Here is a 24,487-nt window from a genome sequence, read left to right as displayed (position 1 = left end):
TCGTCTGCTGCACAATCTCAGGTCCGAGTACAACACTCTCACCTGATTCATACCAACACAATGGAGTTCTACACCTCCTACCATACAATGCTTCATATGGAGCCATACCGATACTAGCATGAAAACTATTATTATAAGTAAACTCCACCAACGGCAAATAACTATCCCAAGAACCACTCTGCTCCAACACACAAGCTCTCAACAAATCCTCCAAGGATTGGATAGTTCTTTCAGTCTGACCATCAGTCTGAGGATGATAAGCTGAACTCAATCTCAACTTAGTCCCCAACGCTTTCTGCAAACTTTCCCAAAATCTAGAAGTAAATCTGGGATCTCTATCAGACACAATACTGGATGGAATACCATGCAGCCTCACTATCTCCTCAATATACAACTCTGCCAACTTCTCTAAAGAGTGATTAATCTTCATCGGCAAGAAATGCGCCGACTTAGTCAATCGATCCACAATCACCCAAATAGAATCATTACCTTTCGTCGTCCTCGGCAATCCCGTCACAAAATCCATGGAAATGCTATCCCACTTCCATTCAGGAATCTTCAAAGGTTGCATCATACCTGCCGGTTTCTGATGTTCAATCTTTGACTTCTGACAAGTCAAACAGGCATACACAAACTTAGCAACATCTCTTTTCATACCAGCCCACCAAAACAACTTCTTCAAATCTTGATACATTTTAGTTGCACCTGGATGGATGCTCAATCCACTCCTATGGCCCTCTTCAAGAATACTCTTTTTCAATTCAGACACCTCAGGAACACAAACTCTACCTTTAAATCGCAGGATGTCATTCTCATCAATCTCAAAATTACCACCATTACCCTGGTTAACCATAGTAATATGATCAACTAGAGCGACATCAACTTGCTGACCATTCCGAATATCTTCCAGAATTCCACTAGTCAACTTCAGCATACCCAACTTTACACTATCAGCGGAAACTTCACAACCCAAACTCATATCACGGAACTGTTCAATTAACTCAAGCTCCCGAACCATCATCATAGACATATGTAGAGACTTTCTACTCAGCGCATCTGCAACTACATTAGCCTTACCGGGATGATAACTCAATTCAAAGTCAAAATCCTTCAGTAATTCTAACCACCTTCTCTGCCTCATATTTAACTCTTTCTGATCAAACAGATACTTCAGACTCTTGTGATCACTGAACACTTCGAATCTGGAACCATACAGATAATGCCTCCACATTTTCAACACAAATACAACAGCTGCAAGTTCTAGATCATGCGTAGGATAATTCCTCTCATGAACTTTCAACTGTCTAGAAGCATAAGCTACAACTTTACCATTCTGCATCAAAACACCACCAAGACCCATCAAAGAAGCATCACAATAAACAACGAAGGACTCACCAGGATTAGGCAAGATCAACACTGGAGCACTGGTCAACCGCCTCTTCAACTCCACAAAACTCGCTTCACAAGCTGTATCCCACACATACACCTGACCCTTCTTAGTCAACTGCGTCAACGGCAATGCCAACTTAGAGAAGCCCTCAATAAATCTGCGATAATAACCAGCTAACCCCAGAAAACTGCGTATCTCAGTAGCAGACTCGGAGTCTCCCACTGTAATACAGCAACAACTTTAGCAGGATCAACCGAAATCCCACCGCTCGAAATCACATGGCCAAGGAAACTCACTTCCTTCAACCAGAACTCACATTTAGATAACTTTGCATATAATTTCTTTTCTCTTAACACCTGCAAAACAATTCTCAGATGTCCTGCATGCTCTTCTTCCGTCTTAGAATATATCAATATATCATCTATGAACACCACAACAAAATTATCAAGGTACGGATGAAATATACGATTCATATATTCCATAAACACACCTGGAGCATTAGACACACCGAACGGCATCACAGTGTATTCATAATGACCATACCTCGTACGGAAAGCAGTCTTCGCAATATCATCTGACTTCACTCGGATCTGATGATAACCCGACCGCAAATCAATCTTACTGAAAACATGAGCTCCAACCAACTGGTCCATCAAATCATCAATCCTCGGCAATGGATACCGATTCTTGATAGTCACCTTATTCAACTGCCGGTAATCGACACACAACCTCATCGTACCTTCTTTCTTCTTCACTAACAATACTGGTGCACCCCAAGGAGAAACACTTGGACGCACAAACTTCTTCTCAAGCAATTCTTCAAGTTGCTTCTTCAATTCAACTAATTCAGTTGCCGACATTCTATAAGGAGACATCGACACTGGACTCGTACCTGGTACTAAGTCAATGGCAAATTCGACTTCCCGTTCTGGAGGTAATTCACTTACATCCTCCGGAAACACATCCTGAAATTCACAGACAACAGGCAAATCTACACTCACCACTTTCTTATCCGATTGCAGAGACGCAAATAAAGCGAATATCTGAGCTTCATTTTTCACAAAATCCCCCACCTGCCTAGCAGATAGAAATCTTGCCTCATCATTCTCACCAACTTCAGAAAACCGCACCGTCTTCCCATAGCAGTTGATAAACACGCCATAGAATTCTAGCCAATTCATTCCCAGAATAATATCAATTTGGTGCAAGGGTAAGCACACCAAATCAACCACGAACTCTCCCTCAAAGATCGTCAAATGACAACCTCGACAGACAACAGAAGTCTTCACAGAACCATTAGCAGGAGTATCTATCACCATACTTCCGCCTAGGGACGACATAATCACACCAATCCTGGTCGCACACTCATACGAAATAAACGAATGGGTAGCACCAGTGTCAACAATAGCAAGCAATTCAACATTATTAATCAAGCAAGTACCTTTAATCAGATTATCTTCTTTAGGAGCTTCAGCCCCACTCAGAGCAAACACCCTACCAGTAGTATGAGCTGCAATAGCCGCCTTCTTCGGTTTCGAGCACTGCGAACTGATATGGCCTTTCTCGCCACAATTAAAACATGTCGGACCAGCATCCTTACATTCAGTAACTCTATGTCCAGCCTGACCGCATCGGAAACATCTCAGCACTTTCTTGGTACAGCTATCCGCACGGTGGCCTGGCTCGCCACACTTGAAACATTTACCAGCTATGGGAGATCCTCCTCCACTTGGCTTCTTCTCATCTACCACTTTCTGCTTACCTTTACCATTCGGAGATGCATAAGGACTACCACGATCCTTATTCTTCTTCTCACTAAGACTCTTGTAATAAGCAGTCCTAGCCTTGCTATCTTCATCAAATATCCTGCACTTATTAACCAGCGTAGGAAACCTACGAATCTCCTGGTAACCAACGCCTTGTTTGATCTCGGGACGCAGCCCGTTCTCAAACTTGACACACTTGGATTCCTCAGCATCAACATTATTATAATGAGGACAATACTGCACCAGCTCCTCAAACTTCGAAGCGTAATCAGCAACAAACATGTTACCCTGCTTCAGTCCCAGAAATTCCATCTCCTTCTTACATCGCACATCAGCAGGAAAATATTTCTCCAGAAAGGCCGTCTTGAACCTTTCCCAAGTCATCTCAGCACCTGGTACTTCAATCCTCTGTCGAGTGTTATCCCACCAGTTTTCAGCCTCTTCAGATAACATATGCGTACCAAACTGCACCTTCTGTGCTTCAGTACACGTCATCACCCGGAAAATCTTCTCAATTTCCCTCAGCCAAATCTGAGCACCATCTGGATCATAGCGCCCTTTGAATGTAGGAGGGTTATTCTTCAGAAACCTTCCCAAATTCCTAAACTCGTCGACCGGCGGATTCTGCTGCGCCTGCATAGCCTGCGCCATAGCAGCCAAAGCCTCAGCAATCGCACGGTCATTTTCTCCAGCCATACTCTGCACGACACAACTACAACCGTTAAATATCGACAGTGTCATTTACACTAATCGACCAACAGGGAAAACATCACATTATGACTCGACTGGACTGACCATGCTCTGATACCACTAATGTAACACCCTTCTACCCAAACGACATATTTAAATAGATTATCAGAGTACAACATGTAGAAGAGTTTACATTTCTTACGACATAACAATTATCGCATCACAACATAAAACATATTATTTATTTTATTAAAACTTCGCAGCGGACAACAACATTAATATTATCATTCATCATACAACAATTCATAATAATGTTTCAACATTATCTCAACAAAACATCTCAACATATTAGTCATCATAAACAACGTAAATAATAACCAATTATCTATCGAATCCCATAATCCCGGTGTCACATGACCAGAGCATTTGACTCGACTCCGTAGAATAACTCTACACTTATTCTTCAAACCTCAACAATAGCTACTCCTCTTTATCTGCACATTGCTCATCATAGATGAACATAAACACATGCAGAAGGGGTGAGAATTACATTATTAAATAATAATATAACGACAGAAATATAAACGTAAATATATTTCACATATGCCAACACAGCTCATCATAATCATCATAATCAACATACTCATGAACATCAACAAAACAACATATCAAATGCAATGCACACACCCATGCATGACTCAACACGACTCGGTATACCCATTTTGTGACCAACTACAGGATCACCACTCCCAGATTCATCACCATAGAATCCGAGTTCCCCGCAAGGAACCAAGCCTCTCAACAAGCCCGGAGTCAACAACATCATTGGAACTCAGTCCGTTCATCACTAGGCATCGGCCTTTCATGAATGCATGCACACCAAGCATGCATCATAATCAACATAGCAACAACAGCATCATATAGTCATGTTATCATCATCATTAACACATTCTATCACAAAAGCATATCACATCATGCCACATAATCAAACACAGTATTATCACACTTTACTAATATCTATACCACTCAAAGCAACGGGAAATGATCCCTCGTATACCATGCATCAGCTAAGTTACCTCGCTCAGCCTAAACAACCAAAAACTGCACAACAACAGCCCAGGAAAGACCACAAGTCTGCCCATACGCGTATTGCCTATGCCCATACGCGTATTGCCCACGCATGACCAAATCCATACGCGTATTGCCCATGTCCATACGCGTATGCTACGCGTATCACATTCCCATACGCGTACCAACAGAGACCAAAACACGTTCAAAACATCGTCTTCCTCATCCATACGCGTATTGCCTAGTGCCATACGCGTACCAGCAATCTCATACGCGTATTGCCTAGTGCCATACGCGTATGACCAGAAACCAGATTTCCAGATCTGCAATGGCTTTCTCTGCTACGAGATCTATCCAAATTCATCCTTCCACAGTCCAAATTTCACACAAAATCACTCATATCATCTAATACAAATAGTTCCCTATTCGATTTCACAAATCCTAACATCATTGCATATAATTTCTACGAATTCCTTCGATTAAAATCCCAATTTCGTTCATCCAATATTTCACCATTTTCAGCATATTATTGTTTAATAAGGTTTAGACCCCTTACCTCTTTGGATTGAAGGAAGCTCTGAGCAATCTTTGGCCTTTTCCTCTTCCTTCTCTTTCTCTTCAGCGTTTCTCCCACTTTCTCTGACTCTGAGGCAAAACACGTGAAACAACCTGAGTCCTCACTTTGGCCTCTTTTATCCAATTTCCACTTTTACCCTTCCACTCTTCATATTCCATTTATTTTATTTATTTAATTATTATTAAAATAAATAACATCTATAATAATAATAAAAATAATCCAATAATTCAACTTTATTTAATTAAATTAATAAAATAATATTAACTCAATTAAATAATTCTCTTATTTTAATCGGGGTGTTACAATAACATCCAGTTTGACATTCAATAAATCCTGTATTAGCTAATCCTGCAGTATACTACTCAAGTATGTCATGACATCAGCCAAGACATCAGAGTACAACTAGATATTCTAACATACAATGCAGTCAAACAAACACCTCCACAGCATGTCATGACATCAGTCAAGACATTAGAATCCAGCTAGTGTTTTACCATACAATGCAGCCAATTAAACACCTACAGACTTTAACCCACATAGGTGTCCACCTTTCCCCATGTCCGCCATGGTTGGGGCTCAAACCCAATTGAGGCTCGAATCATTGGTCCCACATCCCAATTCTTACACATCTAAGCATACCAATAGAGATGTGTACCATCACAGAAAAACACACATTCTGAATACATGATCGGTTCCACAATCATTGGTTCCACGAACCATAACAAAATTCATCAATCATAGGTGACTTCATTCACCATAATACACAACAATAACATGGCATGTTCCGTACAATGTGTCTCGTTATCAATCATGGCAATAATTCGTACACGACCTTCATATAAGCGTCGTACGAATGATTACCACCATTCAATGTTATCTAAGTCATGAACCTCACTCAAGGCCTAATACCAATCCTAGGTTAACTTATTATATTCATCATGTTATTCTCACTATTAACATGTATTCAACTTAAGCATGGCATCATAATTGATTAGTGGATGGAAGAATGCATTTAGAAACACTTAAGAAATGGATTTTGAGTTTTTTGACTTGAGTCAATCGATTGGTTGGGGAAGCGCAATCGATTGGTTCCTCTCAGGTTTCTGTTTTTCAAAATTTGCTGAGTGTCAATCGATTGATCCTGCTGAAAATTTCCACTGTTCATAAACAGCAAGTTTGTGCAATCGATTGACATGCCGTGTCAATCGATTGATCCTGTGAAAATTTCACTTTTCTGCTAAACCAAAGGCTGTCAATCGATTGATAACAGGGGCCAATCGATTGGTTCACTCATATTTTCATTTTTCCACTTCTCAGAACGCCATTTTCCTCTGTAACTCCATTTCCAATCAAACCCACACTCATTCTTCCAACACATCCATCTCACTATATGCTCATATACACATGTACAACAAGAATCCCAAATTCATAACTACAAGGATTTCAACATCATAAGATAACCATAACAAATCCTGTTATCATACCAATCATAAAACACATCAAGACACATGTTCATGGAAATCAATAAGAGAAAGAACATATTCATCCTATAGCATGGATATCCATGATTTGTCTAACATTCTACAACCCAAACTTTTCTAGAAACCTAAAGTTTCTAACTAGAACCCACCTAAGAGATGAAGATGGAGAAATAGATGTAAAGTTGGTGATGAAGATGAGATGATGGTGGTGAATGTTTCCATGACTTTCTCTTCTTCTTCCTTCCTTCCTTCTCTTCTTCCTCTTTCTCAATTGGTGGCGAATACAAATAATATTGAGCTTGACTTTGTAATCTCAATTGTAACTCATTTATATACAATATGAATCATTCATTTATACTTTTTTTTAACTTTGTTGCTTAGTGATGAAGAACCCAAAATTTGGTGATGGAGAAGAAAAATGTTAATTTTTTTTACATATTGTATACCATAATACAATGCTAATATGACGAATACAAATAATATTGAACTTTATTACGTAATTTCAATCATTAACTATTTATATATAAAATGAATTATTGATTTATAGTCCTTTAACTTTGTTAATTGGTGATGAAGAAACCTAAAATTTGGTGATGGAGAAGAAAATTATAGAATTGTTTTACATATAATATACAATAATATAATGTGCATATGACGAATACAAAAAATATTGAGCTTGATTTTGTTATTTTAGTTATTACCATATATATATATATATATATATATATATATATATATATATATATATATATATATATATATATATATATATATATATATATATATATATATATATATATATATATATATATATATATATATATATATATATATATATATATATATATATATTATAAATCATTCATTTATAGTGTTTAAACTTTGTTGCTTAGGGATGAATAAACCTAAAATTTGGTGACGGAGAAGATAAATATTAAAACTTTTTTACATACAATATACCATAAGACAATGTGAATATGACAAATAAAAATAAAAATTGAAATTTATTACGTAATTTCACTTATTAACCATTTATATATAATATGAATCATTAATTTATAGTTATTTAACTTTGTTATTTAGTGACGAACAAACCTAAAATTTATTGATGGAGACGAAAATGATAATTTTTTTTAAATATAATATACCATAATACAATGTGAATATGGCGAATACAAATAATATTGAGCTTGATTTTGTAATTTCAATTGTTACCCATTTATATATAATATGAATTATTCATTTATAGTTTTTTAACTTTGTTTCTTAGTGATGAAGAAACCTAAAATTTGGTGATGGAGTTAAAAAATACTTTTTTACATACAATATACCATAATACAATGTGAATATGACAAATACAAATAATATAGAGCTTTATTACGTGATTTCACTTATTAACTATTTATATATAATATAAATCATTAATTTATAGTCCTTTAACTCTGTTACTTAGTGATCAAGAACTCTAAAAAAATTTGATGGAGAAGAAAATTATAGAATTTTTTACATATAATATAGCATAAGATAATGTGAATATGGCGAATACAAATAATATTGAGCTTGATTTTGTAATCTCAATTGTTACCCATTTATATATAATATGAATCACTCATTTATAGATTTTTTTAACTTTGTTGCATAGTGATGAAGAAACCTCAAATTTGGTGATGGAGAAGAAAGATATTAATTTTTATTACATATAATATACCATAATACAACGTGAATATGACAAATACAAGTAATATAGAGCTTTATTACGTAATTTCACTTATTAACCATCTATATATAATATAATTAATTAATTTATAGTCCTTTAACTTTGTTACTTAGTGATGAATAAACCTAAAATTTGGTTATGGAGAAGAAAATTATAGATTTTTTTAAATATAATATACCATAATACAATGTGAATATGGCGAATACAAATAATATTGAGCATGATTTTGTAATCACAATTGTTACCCAGTTATATATAATATGAATCATTCATTTATAGTTGTTTAACTTTTTTGCTTAGTGATGAAGAAACCTAAAATTTGGTGATGGGGAAGAAAAATATTAAATATTTTTTACATATAATATACCATAATACAATGTGAATATGACAAATACAAATAATATAGAGTTATATTTCGTAATTTCACTTATTAACCATTTATATATAATATGAATAATTAATTTATAGTCGTTTAAGTTTGTTACTTAGTGATGAAGAAAACTAAAATTTGGTAATGGAGAAGAAAATTATAGAATCTTTTACATATAATATAAAAAATACAATGTGAATATGACGAATACAAATAATATTCAGCTTCATTTTGTAATTTCAATTATTACCCATATATATAAAATTACAGAATTGCTTTACATATAATATACAATAATACAATGTGCATATGTCGAATACAAATAATATTGAGCTTGATTTTCTTATTTCAGTTATTACCCATATATATAAAATATGAATCATTCATTTATAGTGATGAAGAAACCTTAAATTTAGTGACGGAGAAGATAAATATTAAAACTTTTTTACATATAATATACCATAATTCAATGTGAATATGACAAATACAAATAAAATTGAGCTTTATTACGTAATTTCACTTATTAACCATTTATAAATATAATATGAAGCATTAATTTATAGTCCTTTAACTTTGTTACTTAGTGACGAATAAACCTAAAATTTGGTGATGGAGAAGAAAATTATAGAATTTTTTAAATATAATATACCATAAATGGTGATGGCGAATACAAATAATATTGAGATTGATTTTGTAATTTCAATTGTTACCCATTTATATATAATATGAATCATTCATTTATAGTTTTTTAACTTTGTATCTTAGTGATGAAGAACCCTTAAATTTGATGATGGAGTAGAAAAATATTAATTTTTTTTTACATATAATATACCATAATACAATGTGAATATGACAAATACAAATAATATTAAGCTTTATTTAGTAATTTCACTTACTAACCATTTATTTATAATATGAATCATTCATCCATAGTCCTTTAACTTTCTTACTTAGTGATGAGGAAACCTAAAATTTGGTGAAGAAAATTGTAGAACTTTTTACTTTTCATATACCATAATTCAATGTGAATTTGGCTAATACAAATAAAATAAAGCTTGATTTTGTAATTTCAATTGTTACCCATTTATATATAATATGAATCATTCATTTATAGTTTTTTTACTTTGTTGCTTAGCGATGAAGAAACCTAAAATTTGGTGATGGAGAAGAAAAATATTAATTTTTTTTACATATAATATGCCATAATTCAATGTGAATATGGCGAATACAAATAATATTAACCTTTATTTGGTAATTTCACTTATTAACCATTTATATATAATATGAATCATTCATCTATTGTCCTTTAACGTTCTTACTTAGTGAAGAAGAAACCTAAAATTTGGTGAGGGAGAAGAAAATTATAGATTTTTTTACCTTTAATATACCATAATTCAATGTGAATATGGCTAATACAAATAAAGTTGAGCTTCAAATGTTACCCATTTATATATAATTTTAATCATTCATTTATAGTTTTTTAACTTTGTTTATTAGTGATGAAGAAACTTAAAATTTGGTGATGGAGTAGAAAAATATTAAAATTTTCTTACATATAATATACCATAATACAATGTGAATATGACAAATACAAAGAATATTGAGCTTTATTACGTAATTTCACTTATTAACCATTTATATATAATATAATTAATTAATTTATAGTCCTTTAACTTTGTTAGTTAGTGATGAAGAGACCTAAATTTTGGTGATGGAGAAGAAAATTATTGAATTTTTTACATATAATATACCATATACAATGTGAATATGGAGAATACAAATAAAATTGAGATTGATTTTGTACTTTCAATTGTTACCCATTTATATATAATATAAATCATTCATTTATAGTTTTTTAACTTTGTCGTTTGTGAGGAAGAAACATAAAATTTGGTGATGGAGAAGAAAAATATTAAATTTTTTTAGATTTAATATACCATAATACAATTTGAAAATCACAAATGAAAATAAAATTAGACTTTATTACATAATTTCACTTATTAACAAGTTAAATAAAATATGAATAATTAACTTATAATGTACCATAATACAATGTGAATATGAGAAATACAAATAATATTAACCATTTTTATATAATATGAATCATTAATTTATAGTCCTTTAACGTTGTTACTTAGTGATGAAGAGACCAAAAATTTGGTGATGGAGAAGAAAATTATAGAACTTTTTACATATACTATACCATAAGACAATGTGAATATGGCGAATACAAATAATATTGAGTCTGATTTTTTAATTTTAATTGGTGCCCATTTATATATAATATGAATCATTCATTTATAGTTTTTTAACTTTGTTTATTAGTGATGAAGAAACCTAAAATTTGGTGATGGAGTAGTAAAAATATTTAAACAAATTTACATATAATATATTATAATACAATGTGAATATGACAAATACAAATATTATTGAGCTTAATTACGTATTTTCACTTATTAACCATTTATATATAATATAATTAATTAATTTATAGTCCTTTAAATTTGTTATTTAGTGATGAAGAAACCTAAAATTTGATGATGGAGAAGAAAATTATAGAATTTTATAAATATAATATACCATAATACAATGTGAATATGGAGAATACAAATAGTATTGAGCTTAATTTTGTAATTTCAATTGTTACCCATTTATATATAATATGAATCATTCATTTATAGATTTTTAACTTTGTTGCTTAGTGATGAAGAAACCTAAAATTTTGTTGCTTAAATTTTTTTAAATATAATATACCATAATACAATGTGAATATGATAAATAAAAATAAAATTGAGCTTTATTACGTAATTTCACTTATTACCCATTTATATATAATATGAATCATTAATTTATTGTCCTTTAACATTGTTACTGAGTGAAGAAGAAACCTAAAATTTGGTAATGGAGAAGAAATATATTAATTTTTTATATATATGATATACCATAATACAATGTGAATATGACAAATACAAATAATATTAAGCTTTATTACGTAATTTCAGTTATCAACAATTTATACATAATATGAGTCATTAATTTATAGTCCTTTAACTTTGTTACTTAGTGATGAAGAAACCTAAAATTTGGTGATGGAGAAGAAAGTTATAGAATATTTTACACATAAGATACCATAATACAATGTGAATATGGCGAATACAAATTAAATTGAGCTTGATTTTGTAATTTCAATTGTTACCGATATATATATAATATGAATCATTCATTTATAGTTTTTTAACTTTGTCATTTGTGACAAAGAAACCTAAAATTAGGTGATGGGGAAGATTTGTTTTTTTTTTTTTACATTTAATATCCAAAAATACAACGTGAATATGAAAAATACAAATAATATTAAGCTTTATTGCGTAATTCCACTTATTTACCATTTATATATAATATGAATAATTAATTTAAAGTCCTTTAACTTTGTTACTTAGTGATGAAGAAACCTAAAATTTGGTGATGGAGAAGAAAATTATAGAATTTTTTACATATAATATAGCTTAAGACAATGTGAATATGGCGAATACAAATAATATTAAGTTTGATTTTGTAATTTCAATTGTCACCCATTTATATATAATATGAATCATTCATTTATAGTTTTTTAACTTTGTTTCTTAGTGATGAAGAAACCTAAAATTTGGGGATGGAGTAGTTAAAATATTAAAATAATTTTACATATATTATACCATAATAGAATGTGAATATGACAAATACAAATATTATTGAGCTTTACTACGTAATTTCAGTTATTAACCATTTATAAATAATATAATTAATTAATTTATAGTCCTTTAACTTTGTTACTTAGTGATGAAGAAACCTGAAATTTGATGATGGAAAAAAAATTATAGAATTTTATAAATATAATATACCATAATACAATATGAATATGGCGAATACAAATAATATTGAGCTTAGTGATGAGAAACCTAAAATTTGGTGATGGAAAAGAAAAATATTAATTATTTTTACATATAATATACCATAATAGAATGTGAATATGACAAATAAAAATAAAGTTGAACTTAATTACGTAATTTCACTTATTAACCATATATATAATATGAATCATTAATTTATAGTCCTTTAATGTTGTTACTGAGTGATGAAGTAACCTAAAATTTGGTATTGGAGAAGAAAATTATAGAATTTTATAAATATAATATACCATAATACAATGTGAATATGGAGAATACAAGTAATATTGAGCTTAATTGTGTAATTTCAATTGTTACCCATTTATATATAATATGAATCATTCATTTATAGATTTTTAACTTTGTTGCTTAGTGATGAAGAAACCTAAAATTTTGTTGCATAATTTTTTTTACATATAATATACCATAATACAATGTGAATATGACAAATAAAAATAAAATTGAGCTTTATTACGTAATTTCACTTATTACCCATTTTTTAACTTTGTTTCTTAGAGACGAAGAAACCTAAAATTTGGTGAATGAAGTAGAATTTTTTTTTTACATATAATATACCATAATACAATGTGAAAATGACAAACACAAATAATATTGAGATTTATTACATAATTTCACTTATTAACCATTATTATATAATATAATTACTTAATTTATAGTTCTTTAACGTTGATACTTAGTGATGAAGAAACCTAAAATTTGGTGATGGAGAAGAAAATTATAGAATTTTTTAAATATAATATACCATAATTCAATGTGATTATGGCAATACAAATACTATTGAGCTTGACTTTGTAATTTCAATTGTTACCCATTTATATATAATATGAATCATTCATTTATAGTTTTTAAACTTTGTAGCTTAGTGATGAAGAAACCTAAAATTTGGTGATGGAGAAGAAATATATTAATTTTTTATATATATGATATACCATAATACAATGTGAATATGACAAATACAAATAATATTAAGCTTTATTACGTAATTTCAGTTATTAACAATTTATACATAATATGAGTCATTAATTTATAGTCCTTTAACTTTGTTACTTAGTGATGAAGAAACCTAAAATTTGGTGATAGAGAAGAATATTATAGAATATTTTACATATAAGATACCAAAATACAATGTGAATATGGCGAATACAGATTAAATTGAGCTTTATTTTGTAATTTCAATTGTTACCGATTTATATATAATATGAATCATTCATTTATAGTTTTTTAACTTTGTCGTTTGTGACAAAGAAACCTAAAATTATGTGATGGGTAAGAAAAATATTTTTTTATATATATAATATCCCATAATACAATGTGAATTTGAAAAATAGAAATAATATTAAGCTTTATTACGTAATTCCACTTATTTACCAATCATATATAATATGAATAATTAATTTATAGTCCTTTAACTTTGTTACTTAGTGATGAAGAAACCTAAAATTTGGTGATGGAGAAGAAAATTATAGAATTTTTTACATATAATATAGCGTAATACAATATGAATATGGCGAATACAAATAATATTGAGTTTGTTTTGTAATTTCAATTGTTACCCATTTATATATAATATGAATCATTCATTTATAGTTTTTTAACTTTGTTTCTTAGTGATGAAGAAACTTAAAATTTGGTGATATGTAGAAAAATATTAATTTTCATTTACATATAATATACCATAATACATTGTGAATATGACATATACAAATAATATTGGTCTTTATTACATAATTTCGCTTATTAACCATTTATATATAATATAATTAATTTATTTATAGTCCTTTAACTTTGTTACTTTGTGATGAAGAAACCAAATTTTGGTGATGGAGAAGAAAATTATAGAACTTTTTAAATATAATATATGTCATTAATTTATAGTCATATAACTTTGTTACTTAGTGATGAAGAAACCTAAAAATTGGTGATGGAGAAGAAAATTATAGAATTTTTTACATATAAGATACCATAATACAATATGAATATGGCGAGTACAAATTAAATTGAGCTTGATTTTGTAATTTCAATTGTTACCGATTTATATATAATATGAATCATTCATTTATAGTTTTTTAATTTTGTCGTTTGTGAAAAAGAAACCTAAAATTAGGTGATGGGGAAGAAAAATATTAATTTTTTTTTACATTTAATATCCAAAAATACAATGTGAATATGAAAAATACAAATAATATTAAGCTTTATTACGTAATTCCACTTATTTACCATTTATATATAATATGAATAATTAATTTATAGTCCTTTAACTTTGTTACTTAGTGATGAAGAAACCTAAAATTTGGTGATGGAGAAGAAAATTATAGAATGTTTTACATATAATATAGCGTAAGACAATGTGAATGAATACAAATAATATTAAGTTTGATTTTGTAATTTCAATTGTCACCCATTTATATATAATATGAATCATTCATTTATAGCTTTGTAACTTTGTTTCTTAGTGATGAAGAAACCTAAAATTTGGTGATGGAGTAGTAAAAATATTAAAACAATTTTACATATAATATACCACAATAGAATGTGAATATGACAAGTACAAATATTATTGAGCTTTACTACGTAATTTCAGATATTAACCATTTATAAGCAATATAATTAATTAATTTATAGTCCTTTAACTTTGTTACTTAGTGATGAAGAAACCTAAAATTTGATGATGAAAAAGAAAATTATAAAATTTTATAAATATAATATACCATAATACAATGTGAATATGGCGAATACAAATAATATTGAGCTTAGTGATGAGAAACCTAAAATTTGGTGATGGAAAAGAAAAATATTAATTCTTTTTACATATAATATACCATAATAGAATGTGAATATGACAAATAAAAATAAAGTTGAACTTAATTACGTAATTTCACTTATTAACCATTTATATATAATATGAATCATTAATTTATAGTCCTTTAATGTTGTTATTGAGTGATGAAGTAACCTAAAATTTGGTGATGGAGAAGAAAATTATAGAATTTTATAAATATAATCTACCATAATACAATGTGAATATGGAGAATACAAAAAATATTGAGCTTAATTTTGTAATTTCAATTGTTACCCATTTATATATAATATGAATCATTCATTTATAGATTTTAAATTTGTTGCTTAGTGATAAAGAAACCTAAAATTTTGTTGCTTAAATTTTTTTACATATAATATACCATAATATAATGTGAATATGACAAATAAAAATGAAATTGAGGTTTATTACGTAATTTCACTTATTACCCATTTATACATAATATGAATCATTAATTTATAGTCCTTTAACATTGTTACTGAGTGAAGAAGAAACCTAAAATTTGGTGATGCAGAAGAAAACTATAGATTTTTTACATATAATATACCATAAGATAATGTGCATATGGCTACTACAAATAATATTGAGCTTGATTTTGTAATTTCAATTATTAGCCATTCAAATATAATATGAATCATTTATTTATTGTTTTTTAACTTTGTTTCTTAGAGATGAAGAAACCTAAAATTTGGTGAATGAAGTAGAATTTTTTTTTTACATATAATATACCATAATACAATGTGAAAATGACAAACACAAATAATATTGAGATTTATTACATAATTTCACTTATTAACCATTTATATATAATATAATTAATTAATTTATAGTCCTTTAACTTTGTTACTTAGTGATGAAGAAACCTAAATTTTGGTGATGGAGAAGAAAATTATAGAATCTTTTAAATATAATATACCATAATTCAATGTGATTATGGCGAATACAAATAATGTTGAGCTTGACTTTGTAATTTCAATTGTTACCCATTTATATATAATATGAATCATTCATTTATAGTTTTTTAACTTTGTTGCTTAGTGATGAAGAAACCTAAAATTTGGTGATGGAGAAGAAATATATTAATTTTTTATATATATGATATACCATAATACAATGTGAATATGAAAAATACAAATAATATTAAGCTTTATTACGTAATTTCAGTTATTAACAATTTATACATAATATGAGTCATTAATTTATAGTCCTTTAACTTTGTTACTTAGTGATGAAGAAACCTAAAATTTGGTGATGGAGAAGAAAATCATAGAATATTTTACATATAAGATACCATAATACAATGTGAATATGGCGAATACAGATTAAATTGAGCTTTATTTTGTAATTTCAATTGTTACCGATTTATATATAATATGAATCATTCATTTATAGTTTTTTAACTTTGTCGTTTGTGACAAAGAAACCTAAAATTATGTGATGGGTAAGAAAAATATTTTTTTTTATATATATATATATAATATCCCATAATACAATGTGAATATGAAAAATAGAAATAATATTAAGCTTTATTACGTAATTCCACTTATTTACCATTCATATATAATATGAATAATTAATTTATAGTCCTTTAACTTTGTTACTTAGTGATGAAGAAACCTAAAATTTGGTGATGGAGAAGGAAATTATAGAATTTTTTACATATAATATAGCGTAAGACAATATGAATATGGCGAATACAAATAATATTGAGTTTGATTTTGTAATTTCAATTGTTACCCATTTATATATAATATGAATCATTCATTTATAGTTTTTTAACTTTGTTTCTTAGTGATGAAGAAACTTAAAATTTGGTGATATGTAGAAGAATATTAATTTTCATTTACATATAATATACCATAATACATTGTGAATATGACATATACAAATAATATTTGTCTTTATTACATAATTTCGCTTGTTAACCATTTATATATAATATAATTAATTTATTTATAGTCCTTTAACTTTGTTACTTTGTGATGAAGAAACCAAATTTTGGTGATGGAGAAGAAAATTATAGAACTTTTTAAATATAATATGAGTCAATAATTTATAGTCATTCAACTTTGTTACTTAGTGATGAAGAAACCTAAAAATTGGTGATGGAGAAGAAAATTACAGAATTTTTTACATATAAGATACCATAATACAATGTGAATATGGCGAATACAAATTAAATTGAGCTTGATTTTGTAATTTCAATTGTTACCGATTTATATATAATATGAATCATTCATTTATAGTTTTTTAACTTTGTCGTTTGTGACAAAGAAACCTAAAAATAGGTGATGGGGAAGAAAAATATTATTTATTTTTTACATTTAATATCCAAAAATACAATGTGAATATGAAAAATACAAATAATATTAAGCTTTATTACGTAATTCCACTTATTTACCATTTATATATAATATGAATAACTAATTTAAAGTCCTTTAACTTTGTTACTTAGTGATGAAGAAACCTAAAATTTGGTGATGGAGAAGAAAATTATAGAATTTTTTACATATAATATAGCTTAAGACAATGTGAATAGGGCGAATACAAATAATATTAAGTTTGATTTTGTAATTTCAATTGTCACCCATTTATATATAATATGAATCATTCATTTATAGTTTTGTAACTTGGTTTCTTAGTGAAGAAGAAACCTAAAATTTGGTGATGGAGTAGTAAAAATATTAAAATAATTTTACATATATTATACCATAATAGAATGTGAATATGACAAATACAAATATTATTGAGCTTTACTACGTAATTTAAGTTATTAACCATTTATAAATAATATAATTATTTAATTTATAGTCCTTTAACTTTGTTACTTAGTGATGAAGAAACCTAAAATTTGATGATGGAAAAGAAAATTATAGAATTTTATAAATATAATATACCATAATACATTATGAATATGGCGAATACAAATAATATTGAGCTTAGTGATGAGAAACCTAAAATTTGGTGATGGAAAAAAAATATTAATTATTTTTACATATAATATACCATAATAGAATGTGAATATGACAAATAAAAATAAAGTTGAACTTAATTACGTAATTTCCTTATTAACCCTTTATATATAATATGAATCATTAATTTATAGTCCTTTAGTGTTGTTACTGAGTGATGAAGAAACCTAAAATTTGGTGATGGAGAAGAAAATTATAGAATTTTATAAATATAATATACCATAATACAATGTGAATATGAAGAATACAAATAATTTTGAGCCTAATTTTGTAATTTCAATTGTTACCCATTTATATATAATATCAAACATTCATTTATAGATTTTAAACTTTGTTGCTTAGTGATGAAGAAACCTAAAATTTTGTTGCATAATTTTTTTTACATATAATATACCCTAATACAATGTGAATATGACAAATAAAAATAAAATTGAGCTTTATTTCGTAATTTCACTTATTACCCATTTATATATAATATGAATCATTAATTTATAGTCCTTTAACGTTGTTACTGAGTGAAGAAGAAACCTAAAATTTGGTGATGCAGAAAAAAAGTATAGATTTTTTACATATAATATACCATAAGATAATGCGCATATGGCTACTAAAAATAATATTGAGCTTGATTTTGTAATTTCAACTATTAGCCATTCTAATATAATATGAATCATTTATTTATTGTTTTTTAACTTTGTTTCTTAGAGATGAAGAAACCTAAAATGTGGTGAATGAAGTAGAATTTTTTTTTTTTACATATAATATACCATAATACAATGTGAAAATGACAAACACAAATAATATTGAGATTTATTACATAATTTCACTTATTAACCATTTATATATAATATAATTAATTAATTTATAGTCCTTTAACTTTGATACTTAGTGATGAAGAAACCTAAAATTTCGTGATGGAGAAGAAAATTAAAGAATTTTTTAAATATAATATACCATAATTCAATGTGATTATGGCGAATAGAAATAATATTGAGCTTGACTTTGTAATTTCAATTGTTACCTATTTATATATAATATGAATCATTCATTTATAGTTTTTTAACTTTGTTGCTTAGTGATGAAGAAACCTAAAATTTGGTGATGGAGAAGAAATATATTAATTTTTTATATATATGATATACCATAATACAATGTGAATATGACAAATACAAATAATATTAAGCTTTATTACGTAATTTCAGTTATTAACAATTTATACATAATATGAGTCATTAATTTATAGTCCTTTAACTTTGTTACTTAGTGATGAAGAAACCTAAAATTTGGTGATGGAGAAGAAAATCATAGAATATTTTACATATAAGATACCATAATACAATGTGAATATGGCGAATACAGATTAAATTGAGCTTTATTTTGTAATTTCAATTGTTACCGATTTATATATAATATGAATCATTTATTTATAGTTTTTCAACTTTGTCGTTTGTGACAAAGAAACCTAAAATTATGTGATGGGTAAGAAAAATATTTTTTTTACATATCTAATATCCCATAATAGAATGTGAATATGAAAAATAGAAATAATATTAAGCTTAATTACGTAATTCCACTTATTTACCATTCATATCTAATATGAATAATTAATTTATAGTCCTTTAAGTTTGTTACTTAGTGATGAAGAAACCTAAAATTTGGTGATGGAGAAGAAAATTAAAGAATTTTTTAATGATGAAGAAACCTAAAAATATGAGTCATTAATTTATAGTCATTCAACTTTGTTACTTAATGATGAAATAACCTAAAAATTGGTGATGGAGAAGAAAATTATAGAATTTTTTACATATAAGATACAATAATACAATGTGAATATGGCGAATACAAATTAAATTGAGCTTGATTTTGTAATTTCAATTGTTACTGATTTATATATAATATGAATCATTCATTTATAGTTTTTTAACTTTGTCGTTTGTGACAAAGAAACCTAAAATTAGGTGATGGGGAAGATTTTTTTTTTTTTTACATTTAATATTCAAAAATACAATGTGAATAAGAAAAATACAAATAATATTAAGCTTTATTACGTAATTCCACTTATTTACCATTTATATATAATATGAATAATTAATTTAAAGTCCTTTAACTTTGTTACTTAGTGATGAAGAAACCTCAAATTTGGTGATGGAGAAGAAAATTATAGAATTTTTTACATATAATATAGCTTAAGACAATGTGAATATGGCGAATACAAATAATCTTAAGTTTGATTTTGTAATTTCAATTGTCATCCATTTGTATATAATATGAATCATTCATTTATAGTTCTGTAACTTGGTTTCTTAGTGATGAAGAAACATAAAATTTGGTGATGGAGTAGTAGAAATATTAAAATAATTTTACATATATTATACCATAATAGAATGTGAATATGACAAATACAAATATTACCGAGCTTTACTACGTAATTTCAGTTATTAACCATTTATAAATAATATAATTAATTAATTTATAGTCCTTTAACTTTGTTAGTTAGTGATGAAGAAACCTAAAATTTGATGATGGAAAAGAAAATTATAGAATTTTATAAATACAATATACCATAATACATTATGAATATGGAGAATACAAATAATATTGAGCTTAGTGATGAGAAACCTAAAATTTGGTGATGGAATAGAAAAATATTAATTATTTTTACATATAATATAGCATAATAGAATGTGAATATGACAAATAAAATTAAAGTTGAACTTAATTACGTAATTTCACTTATTAACCATTTATTTATAATATGAATCATTAATTTATAGTCCTTTAATTTTGTTACTGAGTGATGAAGAAACCCAAAATTTGGTGATAGAGAAGAAAATTATAGAAGTTTTTAAATATCATATACCATAATACAATGTAAATATGGAGAATACAAATAATGTTGAGCTTGATTTTGTAATCTCAATTGTTACCCACTTATATACAATATCAATCGTTCATTTATAGTTTTTTTTAACTTTGTTGCTTAGTGGTGAATAAACCTAAAATTTGGTGATGGAGAAGAAAATTATAGAATTTTTTAAATATAATAACCATAATACAATGTGAATTTGGCGAATACGAATAATATTGAGCTTGATTTTTTTAATTTCAATTGTTACCCATTAGTATATAATATGAATCACTAATTTATAGTTTTTTAACTTTGTTTCTTAGTGATGAAGAAACCTATAATTTGGTGATGCAGTAGAAATTTTGTTATTATTTTTTTACATATAATACATCATAATACAATGTGTATATGACAAATACAAATAATATTGAGCTTTATTACATAATTTCACTTATTAACCATTTATATATAATATAATTAATTAATTTATAGTCCTTTAACTTTGTTACTTAGTGATGAATAAACCTAAAATTTGGTGATGGGGAAGAAAATTATATAATTGTTTTAGATATAATATACAATAATACAATGTGCATTTGGCGAATACAAATAATAGAATATGAATCATTAACTTATAGTACTTTAACTTTGTTACTTACTGACGAATAAACCTAAAATTTGTTGATGGAGGAGAAAATTATAGAATTTTTTAAATATAATAATATACCATAATACAATGTGAATATGGCGAATACAAATAATATTGAGCTTGATTTTGTAATTTCAATTGTTACCCATTTATATATAATATGAATCATTCATTTATTGTTTTTTAACCTTGTTTCTTAGTGATGAAGAAACCTAAAATTTGGTGATGGAGTAGAAAAATATTAATTTTTTTTACATATAATATACTATAATACAATGTGAATATGACAAATACAAATAATATTAAGCTTTATTATGTAATTTCACTTATTAAGCATTTATATATAATATGAATCATTAAGTTGTAGTATTTTAACTTTTTTACTTAGTGAGGAAGAAACCTAAACTTTGGTGATGGAGAAGAAAATTATAGAACTTTTTACATTTAATTTACCATAAGACAATGTGAATATGGCAAATACAATTAATATTGAGCTTGATTTTGTAATCTCAATTTATACCCATTTATATACAATATTAATCATCCATTTTTAGTTTTTTTTAACTTTGTTGCTTAGTGATGAAGAAACCTAATATTTGGTGATGATATACCATAAGACAATGTGAATATGACAAAAACAAATAAAATTGAGCTTCATTATGTTATTTCACTTATTTACCATTTATATATAATATGAATCATTAATTTATTGTCCTTTAACTTTGTTAGCTAGTGATGAATAACCTAAAATTTGGTGATGGAGAAGGAAATTATAGAATTTTTTACATATAATATACCATAATAAAATGTAAATATGGTGAATACAAATATTATTATGCTTGATTATGTAATCTCAATTGTTACCCATTTATATACTATATCAATCATTCATTCATAGTTGTTTGTAACTTTGTTGCTTAGTGATGAAGAAACCTAAAATTTCGTGATGGAGTAGAAAAATATTAATTTTTTTTACATACAATATACCATAATAAAATGTGAATATGACAAATACTAATAATATAGAGCTTTATTACGTGATTTCACTTATTAACTATTCATATATAATATAAATCATTAATTTATAGTCCTTTAAGTTTGTTACTTAGTGATGAATAAACCTAAAATTTTGTGATGGAGAAGAAAATTATAGAATTTTTTAAATATAATATTACATAATACAATGTGAATATGTCGAATACAAATAACATTGAGCTTGATTTTGTAATTTCAATTGTTTCCCATTTATATATAATATGAATGACTCATTTATAGATTTTTTTTAACTTTGTTGCTTAGTGATGAAGAAACCTAAAATTTGGTGATGGAGAAGAAAAATATTAAAACTTTTTTTTCATATAATATACCATAAGACAATGTGAATATGACAAATACAAATAATATAAAGCTTTATTACGTAATTTCACTGAATAACCATTTATATATAATATAAATCATTAATTTATAGTCATTTAACTTTGTTACTTAGTAATGAAGAAACCTAAAATTTTGTGATAGAGAAGAAAATTATAGATTTTTTTTACATATAATATACTATAATACAATGGAAATATGGCGAATACAAATAAAATTGAGCTTGATTTTGTAATTTCAATTGTTACCCATTTATATATAATATGAATCATTCATTTATTGTTCTTTAAATTTGTTGCTTAGTGATGAAGAAACCTAAAATTTGGTGATGGAGAAGAAATATATTAATTTTTTATATATATGATATACCATAATACAATGTGAATATGACAAATACAAATAATATTAAGCTTTATTACGTAATTTCAGTTATTAACAATTTATACATAATATGAGTCATTAATTTATAGTCCTTTAACTTTGTTACTTAGTGATGAAGAAACCTAAAATTTGGTGATAGAGAAGAATATTATAGAATATTTTAAATATAATATACCATAATACAATGTGAATTAGACGATTACAAATAATATTGGGCTTGATTTTGTAATTTCAATTGTTATCCATTTATATATAATATGAATCATTCTTTTATAGTTTTTTAACTTTGTTTCTTAGTGATGAAGAAACCTAAAATTTGGTGATGGAGTAGAAAAATATTAAGTTTTTTTACATATAATATACAATAATACAATGTGAATATGACAAATACAAATAATATTGAGATTTATTACTTAATTTCACTTATTAACCATTTATATATAAT

This window comes from Lathyrus oleraceus, chromosome 7, assembly GCF_024323335.1.
Source record: "Lathyrus oleraceus cultivar Zhongwan6 chromosome 7, CAAS_Psat_ZW6_1.0, whole genome shotgun sequence".
Taxonomy (NCBI): domain Eukaryota; kingdom Viridiplantae; phylum Streptophyta; class Magnoliopsida; order Fabales; family Fabaceae; genus Lathyrus; species Lathyrus oleraceus.
This window is presented reverse-complemented; position numbering follows the sequence as displayed.